This window comes from Octodon degus, unplaced genomic scaffold (genome assembly GCF_000260255.1).
Source record: "Octodon degus isolate 3935 unplaced genomic scaffold, OctDeg1.0 scaffold00189, whole genome shotgun sequence".
Classification (NCBI taxonomy): Eukaryota; Metazoa; Chordata; class Mammalia; order Rodentia; family Octodontidae; genus Octodon; species Octodon degus.
Genome location: NW_004524765.1, coordinates 4,610,459 through 4,617,371, shown reverse-complemented (window position 1 = coordinate 4,617,371; position 6,913 = coordinate 4,610,459). Strand labels below are relative to the sequence as shown.

Sequence of the window (6,913 nt, the reverse complement as noted above, 5' to 3'; positions counted from 1 at the left end):
TATGTTTATAGCAGCACAATTTTTTATATTTTTGCAGTACCATGGATTGAACTCAGGAATAGTAAAGTTTGTGATAGGCAAATATTGGAAACAACCAAAATGCCCATCACCTAAGTAATGGTTGAAAAAGATGTGGTGTTTTTACACAATGGAGTATTCCTCAGCTATAAAGAATAATAAATTCAAAACCTTCATATGTAAGTGGAGGCAACTTGAAGATATGCTCATAGGTGAAATAAATCAGACCCACATGTATAAATAGGCATAGTTTCCATAGTGCAAGAAGTCAAAGGAAGAAATAAAAATTTGAAGATATAACACCGTTAAATGGAAAGTGAGAAATTAAGGATTAAACAACAAAGAAAGAACAATGAGAAACATTAGGAAACATGGCAGAGGCAAAACTATAGATTTATATGCAAAAGATGGTGAATGCAATGTTCCTAGGAATCTCCATCAGGTTTTTGAAACTAACAGTTAATTGGTAGAATTCTCACCCTAACTATATATGCTGATATCTATGAACTAAACAATTAAACTGAGGATAGCAACGTATAATACTAAAACCATGCTTGGAATGCCTATCATTCTGGTCTTCTAAATGCATACTGTTTCTAATGTCATATCAATTATTGCTACAGTCTCTCTCAAGTAAATGTTTTTTTAATAAAAAATTTTATTGAGAAACAAATAGTAATGAGATAGTTTCAAATCTGATTAGTAGGACAGTTTCAAAAATTAATGCATTGCATATTGTTGTCTTAGTGGTTATTCATTATAGAAGATACAGACATGATATTCTGTCCACAAACAGTATTAGAACAAATCTTTCTAGTCCTTGAATTAAGGGAATGTAGCTGTATATCTATCCTAAGTGTTCTGAATATAGAGATACATGTCAGTGAGGACTTAGTTAGAACTTGTGCTGTGACATCCTGTAACTCAGTGGTGTGCCAAATTTTATGTTCAAGAAGATTATGGGACCATAGAGGAAAGTGATTGATGATGTAGAGTGTGCCTAAGGTGACTCATCTAGAGAGAAAAAATTATGTTATGCTTTTACAGAGAGCGAATTGGTCAAACAATGTCTGTGACTCACCCAGATGACTGGCACTGACAAAAGATCTACAAACTTCTGTACATGCTTTCAGAGTAAATACTGAGGGGATTTGACTAACCTTGATAAATACCGAAGCTACATTTTTTGTTGTATAGTTCTTGCTTTATCTTGTTCTTAACTACTGAGCAGAAATGTATACCCACAATGTACAAAAAGTAAAGCCATATAAATAAGCTGATGTGTAAAAGGCTCAAATATACAACTTCTGACATTGTCAGTTCTGCTGATAACCCACTACTTTTATGTACTATTGGACTACAGTGTGTTATTTTACTAAATGCACTCACCTACAATATTTGAAGGGCAATGCAACACCCATCTCTGACAAAACAAAACAAAAAGGGGGATATAAAGGAAGGACCATTTTGTAATGAAAAAATATATCTGTATATACAAAATAATTAGGATAGATACAGCTAGTTTCTCTTAGTTCAGTGAGAAGAAAGGTTTTTACTAATTGTGTTTAGACAAGGTATGATATCTGCATGTTATACTCTGAGTAACTACTATGAAGACAGCAATATGTAGTGTATTAATTATTGTAACTGTCCTATGAACCTGTTCTGAAACTGTCTTATTGCTATTTCTTTCTCATTAAAATTTACAAAAATAAAATAAAAAAGAAAAATTTGTAAGTATTTTTAAAAATTCTCAATAAAGTTGAAGGTTAAAAATAATATAATATCTAATTAGGTTGCTAAAAAGACAGCATATTTTTATGTTGCATGTAACATAATATTTTTATAAGACATCCTGGATAGTGACTGAATCTCGGTGTTGTGGATGCTGCCACAGATCCATGCTAGTTCATGCATATTAGCTCCACATATCTGGTGCTAAACTCCTGCCTGCTTGGCAACATGAATTTGGCACTGAATAAAACAACTATTCAACTTCACTCCATTGTTGATACCTTGGCTTTCCAGTAGAAAAAAATGTCGGTTTCTTAGCTCAAATAACTCTTCATCTTTTTTTACTGCACTGGTGCTAAAATGTCTTATAAAATAGCAAGGGAAAAAATAAATGAGAAAGAAATGAATAAATATTTAATATCAGTATAGAATCTCTGAAAAAATTTCCAGAATTATCATTATCCCTTTCCTTCTTTCACAAAAGCCAAAATTAGGGAGTTTAAACTCATCTCAGTCATCCTGGTTTTTCTGTAAGAAATAGGTCTAACACCTGACACTGAGATTCTCATGTATTCCTCTCAGGACTTTTCTCATGTGTCTGCTGTCTGTATCCTCTGCTTTTCTGTCAGCTTGGATAGAGGCTTACAAAAACTATCCCTTGTACATATTGCAGGTTCTCCCTTTTGATTTAGTTCCCTCCTTATAGTAAAGAAGTACTTCAGTAAGGTTACTCACCAAAGTTGGGAATGACTGCACTATACCCCCCATATCTCTTTTCCCTAACTTCTTCCCTACTTCTTGGCATTACTTATGATATAAATTCATTTAGGGACTCTTTCTTTGAAGAATACTTATTTGAGTTCCAAGATGGAGTGCATTAAATATTTATTGTGATAACTATGGTCATTATTTCACTAAATCCTACTCCTCTTTTAACCTTTTAAAAATTATATTATTATTATTATTATTATTATTATTTGTATGTGGCTGGTTCAGCCCACCCTGGGGTAGGGGCTGGTGTGGCATGTGGTGCCAAGGATTGAACCACAGTCCCTGCCCACTTGCCTAAGCAGGCACTTTAGACTGCTGAGCTCTCTCACTGCCCCCCCAAAATTATTAATTGACAAATAATTATAGATATTTAGGGAGGAGAAATTGATGTTTTCATACATACATATCATGAATGATTAAATTGTGCTAATTTTCTATTACCACTTATATGTTACTATTTGTGTCAAAAATATTTAAAATGTATTCTCTGAGCAGTAGTACATAATTATTAACTATAGTCACAATGCTGTACAGTAGTTTAAAATGCATTTATAAATATTGCACTTAATATTTTTTCCTCTGAATACATTGATTCTAGAACACAATTTTTATTTTGCATATATCTCACCTATATACATAATTCATTAGGTATGTTTCTTCATTGCATCTGATTCATTTTACTCACATGCAACTTGCTTTGAAAACCATTTGGAGCTGAGCCCATACACAAGAGGAAAAGATGATTCATATATTGCTGAGAGACTTTGTAGTTCACAACAAGTGTATCACCTGAGGTCATGGATCAGGCATATTCTAGGCTGGCTGTTACCATCAACTGCCAAGGTGTGGTACAAGTATTTTTGTGTTTCCTCAGAGATATTAAACATAGAAAACAGTGGCAGATTGACATGGGAAATTATAATTCATAAACCAAGATTATAGAGTCATTCAAGGAGGATTTATTTCATTGGCTGGAACTACACTGGACAGCCTATATTTTCCGTACTTGAGATTTAAATGAAATTCTTTTCAAAATCTCATTCTTTTTAAATGACCATAATCTTACATAAATATTTGAAGTGGCTAGATGAGCAAGACTGCATGGTAACAGGAAAAAAAAGTATGATAGGGAGAGATGAACAGAGAAAAAGAATTTTTTTTGTTTTTTAAGAGAAACATTTATATTTTCATAAAATAAAAGCCAAATTACCAAATTACAACTGAATCCAAGCTTTTGTTTTTAAACAACAAAATCAGTTCAGGGCTCTTTCTGAATACATCTCAGTCTTTCCCACAACATACTCCTATGAATCTTTGAAATAGTCAAATTAAGACACTGAATAGAGATAGTTTTCCATGTCTGTTTGTTATAAGACCTAAGCATCCAATATCTAATATTTTCACTTCTGGGTAAGAGCAAAAGTATTTTGATCCATCAACGTACCCACTCGCTCCTGAAGGACATTAACCAACTGCTATTATGAAGATGTGAGTGCCATCAATATTTTGAATCATGATTTTTTCCCTAGGGCATTAGATTCATCCAAGTACAGCAGAAACTGTTACATGGCAGGATCATATTCTATAAACACTCCTTTCAAATGTTGACCATCTTTTCCCAGTCAGGAGGTGCAGATGTTCTTTAAGAATACTCCACCCACACACGCTAAGCTCCTTCACGTCACCCGAGAAAGCATGTGTTTCAGGGATACTGTATTCAAAAGAGAACACCCTGCCTCGCTTTCATAGTTACCAAGATCAATTTAAACTCACCTCAAAGGTAAGGGAAAAATAAGGAGTCCTTCTGAAGAAAACTGATGTTTCCTGGGTAGCTCTAGGACAAACAATGCACACAAAGAAAAAGAAAAAGAAGAGTATGTTCTAGAGAATATAATTAAGTGGCACAAGGATAAGGCCCTGAGTTAGATTACTAGTTTAAAAAGAAAAAAACCCACACAATACAATTTATAACTATTCTGGTTTTTCTTCCTTTCTTTCTAATTCAGGACAGGCTTCTTTTTCTTTTAGGGTCCTCTCTTGCCTACTCTTTTTTTGTTCTAAGTTTGATACGCCAATGTCATTTGTGCCCTGCCTAGACTCACTGTAGATTATATTCTTGATTCCATCTTTATTTTTCCTTTTGAAAAAAATACAAATTTTAAAATTATATTTATCTTTAATGAAAATAATAAGTCATTGGTTACACATGTTTTACCTCTTCGGAAATGAAATGGTGCCCTCAAGCTTCTGTCATCTTTTTATCTGGAAGATAAAAGAAAAACAGTCTGATGACATCTCAGATTCTTCTGAAAAGATATTCAAACAAATATTCTTACAATAGATACTTGAGATATCATAGAAGAAGGGAGATTTATGAAATAACTATATGATACTTTATATACCTCTGTATACTATAAAATATATTTATACATAAAAGTACAAAGAGATTCACAGTCCTCTTTATGTAGCAACATTACACTACAGCAGGCTTGCTCTTAGAAATCCTAAGGTGGGTTTACACAATTTTGCATTCTAGTGACACAATGCCACAATTTGAACTTCACAGAGAATTATATTTAGATGTTACATGAAAAAGAGTAGAGTACAAGGAAGCTATCTCTTTTGTTTGTTTTTATGCTTCCCTTTCTGACCACAAATTGTCCATGGAGGCTGCCTCTCAAGTACAGCAGGGACAATCCTGGTGTGCCACTCTATCCCCAAGTGTGTTTTTATTTCAGTAATGAGCTCAAAGATGAAAGGGCCTCTTCCTGAATTAATCAGTGGGACTGTCAGCTAGTAAAGCACCTGCTGGTTTGTAGTACTATCTGTCCATTTACAGAGTGGCTTTCTACTAAAAACAAAACAAAAGGAAACAACTCCCTGTGCATTCCAAGGGACCAACAGCTTCAAATTGGTGGAATTCCCATTCCACTACCTGTGAAGCTTCAGTGGAGGGTGATAGTTCACTTTAACCAGCCCTGTGGGCATCAATACTATCCTAATTATCTACAGAGAGTAGCCTCTCTCACCACTTCTATCAATCATATAATGGAATTAAAACTTATTCTCTACTTTGATCTTATTAGATATAAGATGATGCACTGAAATCTTACACTGTACTCATAAATATGTATAATATTATGGATGAACTAAAATGAAATATGTTAAAAATTAATTGGTCTCCTCTAATTGTCTGCAACAATCTTGAAGCAGGAGTTGATGCCTACTGGCACTCCTCAATTGCTTTCAGACTTTGTAGATTTAAGAATTCCTAGGGCCTATATAACATTAACTGGTTCATCTCATAATCTTTCTCCCAAAGACTTTATATCCTTCTATTATTTTATTTTATTTATTTTATTTTTTGAAGTAATGGGGATTAAACTCAAGATCTTGTGCTTGCTAGGCAAACACTCATCCCACTGAGCAATCTCCCCAAATCACCTTCTTATAATTTAAAATAACCCTCTGACCTAATGGATATAAGTACTCTTTTCATGGTTTATTTAATGTTTAAATAATAATTTTAGCAACTACAGTGTTTCATTTATTGTGCCAGCAGACTGCACATATTTTATCTACAATAAATTTCATGAAATTCTTTTGAAAACACCCTAACCAAATTGAATGATCAAAGGAAAGGCAGAGGAAACTGAGTTTAGATTTGGATGTAGAGGTTGGTGAGATAACTCAGCAGACTAAAGTGCCTGCTTAGTCATGCTTAGGCAAGCTCAGGGACCATGATTTGATCCCCAGCACCACATGCCATGCTAATCCCACCCACAGGGTGGGTTGAGACCACCAGATTTTGGGCATAGTGGTACATGCCTATAATCCCAGAACTGGGGATGCTGAAAGCAGGAGGATCACCATGAGGCTGAGCTGCATAGTGAAACTCTGTAACAACCAAACATATTACAAATAAATAAATGAATAAATAAAGAGATTTAGATGTAATTTAACTTGTTATTTTTTAACATTTCTTTCTGGAAATAGTTTAAAATCATTGCTCACCATCCTTTGACTTTCTGGGCATTGCTATATCTTTTGATCAAAGGTGAAAGGGCCTTTGATCACACTAAGATTTATGAATATTTTTTGGACTCTTATCTACATATTCTTATTGCAAACACTAAAAATATATTCAGAAATGGGTCTTTACAGCTTAAAATACTTTGTTTTAAGGTGCAAGAAATTTTCTTGAAAAACTGAGTGCTGTTTATAAGCAATGATTATTTAAAATGACCCTTGTTATAAGAAATGCTATGACACTCCTGGGAAGTGAACTACTTCAGCAATAGTTTTAGCAAAAATTGAGACATGGAGATTTTAAACCCTTTCACTTTTTTCTTCTTAAGTAAGCCTGTGGTATGTAGGATCTCCCAATGAA

General features: G+C 33.8%; 2 pseudogenes; both read right to left on the bottom strand.

Annotated features, from left to right (window-relative positions):
* The window catches only part of LOC101580181, a 16,150-nt pseudogene extending 12,919 nt beyond the window's left edge, over positions 1-3,231 (bottom strand).
* Positions 3,232-3,923: 692 nt separating this feature from the next.
* LOC101579799 lies at positions 3,924-6,559 on the bottom strand (annotated as a pseudogene).
* Positions 6,560-6,913: the final 354 nt, after the last annotated feature.